Genomic DNA, 3,540 nt, shown 5'->3' with positions numbered 1-3,540 from the left:
TTGACAAATACAGCCAAGAGTTGAATAGTCCAAAATCAGGTAGAATTAGAGGCCCTTAGGTTAAAAGAAGGGTTTCTAGCAACAAGAACACTGGAGTATTTTAAAGGCAAAGATTAAAATGACACCAAGGTAAAATCCTTACACTATGTATCAAAAATTAGACTACAGAAGGGGAAGGAGAAATATAGAGGAAGAGATATCAGTAAGAATTATTTGGTCACCTTTATGCATTGGGCAATAGTAGGAATGGAGAATGAACTCTTTAGGGAAGAATATTAGAATCAGTCATAACAGAAACCTTGGACATTATTCAATTCACATTTACTCTTCATCAAATTTTAACTGTGGAAATGAAATACATATTTATGTACTGTTATAATAACTAGGAAATACTTGCATGAAACAGAGATAGAATCAGAAATATAAAATGTTAATACTTGGTAATAGAACAATAAAGAGTTTCCAGAAATTTTACTGGGACATAATTCCCTTTACCTCTGTTCAGTTCACCAAGTCCCTCTCTCTTTTACATCATGCACTCATAGATGACTTGCCTGACATTAAGAGCATTGGTCGGAAGCAAAAATCATTAGAATTCCAAAAATAGGAATAGCAATGACAAACTATTTTTAAACTTATCATTACTATAGTATAATCTTATTTACAAATTATCTACAATAAATCATATCTCCTGGTATTCATGTGCTTTTGTAGTCCCCTTTCCTTAAATTGGCACTGAATCAGTGAATTGCTCTGCCCCAATTAAATGCAATAGAAGTGATACTGCCTAAGTCATGAACAATGGATCTGGTATGTAATGTGAGTCCCAAGCCCTGGGATTACAGGTCTGGAACAGGAATCCTTGGTTACATATATAGACAATCCTCACCTAATCTTGGCTTCACCTCTGTGCCTTTCACCTAGCCCAGCCTCTCCTAACCTCTGCACCAACCACCTATTCCTGTTCAGACTGATTTTCAATCTTCTAGGACAGTGGTCGGCAAACTCATTAGTCAACAGAGCCAAATATCAACAGTACTTCTTCAAAATAGACTCGCCCAGGCCGAAAACTGACTTCTGCGCATGGGCCACGAAGTTTCAGTCGCACTGTACGTGCGCGCCCGCACGTGGTATTTTGTGGAAGAGCCACACTCAAGGGGCCAAAGAGCCGCATGTGGCTCGCGAGCTGCAGTTTGCCGGCCACGGTTCTAGGAGAAGGAGATCAAGTAATGGGGCCACTCAGTTAAAATCTAGCTTTCACAACACATTGAAGGTAGAGGCTCTCTAAGAGGACACTATGGCAGAAAAGCCAGCTCTAATTGGCTCATACATTCCAAATAGTTGATCTCCCTGAAGATAAAACAAAGTATTCTTGCTGTGCAGACTCAGAGTTGCTGCACACCTATCCTGAGATTGCTGATGCAGCTGAGAACACAGTGCAGGAGTGAGGGCCTTAAAGTACACAAACACACAAAACCAGAATATTTATATTATGAAAAAAGTTAAAATGCATTAGGTATGTCATTCGCACATAACTGATGCAGTTGGCATCCTGCAGGAAGTGGGACCCATAGTGCAGTTGTCCAAGGGACCAAATAAATAAAGTTGCATTGGCCCAGAAATGGGGTGGGAGTGATCTTAGGGGCAGCAGGTCTGCAGCTGTTCCCCAACCAACCATTTTGCCTATTGTCACAACCCATTGCTTGGGACAAGTCTCAGCACCCTATCCCAAGAGTGGGTTATGAGGAGACAAGATGGGGAAAAACCCTGCCATACCCCTGAGAGATTCCCTCCCACAGAATGTAGTCCTTTTTGGTCTGATTTCTGTCCTCATGTTAATTTTTTCTTTCTGGCAGAGGAAATATTAATACATACTAGTATTCTTCTTTAAAGGGAAAACAGCTTCCCTATTCAGGCCGTTTTCAAAGCTAGAGATCCTGGGGATGGAGACTCAAAGCTTGCAGGGAGGGGGTCTCCCCCAAAGCCCTCACATACATTTGGATAGAGTATGGTTGGAGTTCCTTTGCCCCACCCAATACCCCCCTGCCAAGAAGGAAGAGGAGTGATGCTGTGGAACCCGGCCTGACACACACAGCGGTGCCAGCTGCCTCCTACCCATCCTGTCCCCACTTTCTCCATTGTACCGATTGATGCCTGTTCCTCGAAACTTCCTGATCACAAAAGGACAGCCCCACCAAATGACTGATGCTCTGGCAGAAGTGGCACATCTTGGGCTGGGGTGTCAGCTTTCAACCCTTGGCATGATGGTCTACTAGATCTCCTCAGTTGTGGCACCTGTCTCCCTGATTTGCACTTCTGCATATTCTTCTCTTTTGGCCTCCTCTCACTCCCAATACAGAACACCCAACCAGCGCCAGTGTCTCGGATAGATTCATGGCCCCCGGCAGACTTCTTAAAAATGAACTCCGCTGCCTCACCCTCTTCAGGCTCCAGCAGCCCTCCAGGTACAGCTTACTCTGTTGCACAAAGACATCCACTGGTGGGTCCAGCAAGACCCCAGTGCGGGAAGCCAAACCCCATGTGCACATTGAACACGTAGAGATGCATGGAACGGTGCAGCAGCTGTGGCTCCACTGCTGCCCTGGCCGAGTCATCCGGCGCCTCCTCCAGTACCTTGTCACAGCCACCTGCAAACTGCTGGGCTGACAAGGAGCCCATGGTAGTCGGCTAAGGCCACAGACCTGGGCCCCCAGTCAGTTAGCTGCCGGCCCCAGATAAGTCCGAAGGCCCCTCCTTTCATTTTTATTTCTGGAATATTTTCTAACTACATCCTTAATGGTTAAGGTTTTCACAATGATCTAATAGAATATGTATTTTATGAAGAATTTGACCTTGTCCCTTACAAATACAAAGGGATTTTTCTCAACATAGAATTGTGTTAAGGAATAAAAATTTTTTTTTCTGAAATTGATCCGTATATGTACAAAAAGAAGAGAAAATAGATAATGCTATTTCTTAGCCTTACTAAAAATTAGTTTCTATTGCTTCTTTTCAGCAGGTCTGATATTTGAATATAGTTGCAACTCTGACTTAATGGTGTAGATTGGCCTTTTTCACAAAGGACAGACATGTAGTTAGACAGCTGGCTTGACATTTCTTCCCACCTCCAATCAAGGAGATTTTAAAAGATAAATGGTGGACTCTTGGGATCATTATTATCAGAACTAAAATATATATAGCTATGAAGAGGCTATTTTCTTGAAAATTATCTCTAGGTGTTAACATAATTCATGTAGATGCATTTATTATGCTTCATATTCAAATGTGAACCCTTTAAGAGTGTTCATGCAAACATCCAGTTCAGTATTATGGTGTATAAGACACAATTTGAAGAAAAGTATGGGCCTCAATTTTCCTTTTGGGCCCTCTAGAACAATATTATCCAATAAAAATGAAATGGCGGCCACATCTGTAATTTTAAATTTTCCAGTAGCTTCATTTAAAAGTAAAAATTTAATTTCAAGAACATATTTTATTTAACCCAACATAAGTAAAACATTATCATTTCAATATTTAATC

The 3,540-nt window shown here is 41.8% G+C and overlaps 1 pseudogene; it reads right to left on the bottom strand.

The window, feature by feature from the left end:
- Positions 1 to 2,111: 2,111 nt before the first annotated feature.
- Positions 2,112 to 2,679, bottom strand: LOC118653559 (annotated as a pseudogene).
- Between the last annotated feature and the right edge of the window lie 861 nt (positions 2,680 to 3,540).

The sequence above is a fragment of the Myotis myotis genome, unplaced genomic scaffold (genome assembly GCF_014108235.1).
Source record: "Myotis myotis isolate mMyoMyo1 unplaced genomic scaffold, mMyoMyo1.p scaffold_m19_p_4, whole genome shotgun sequence".
Taxonomy (NCBI): domain Eukaryota; kingdom Metazoa; phylum Chordata; class Mammalia; order Chiroptera; family Vespertilionidae; genus Myotis; species Myotis myotis.
Note: the sequence above shows the minus strand (reverse complement) of the source record. Positions and strands in the feature narration are given on the sequence as shown.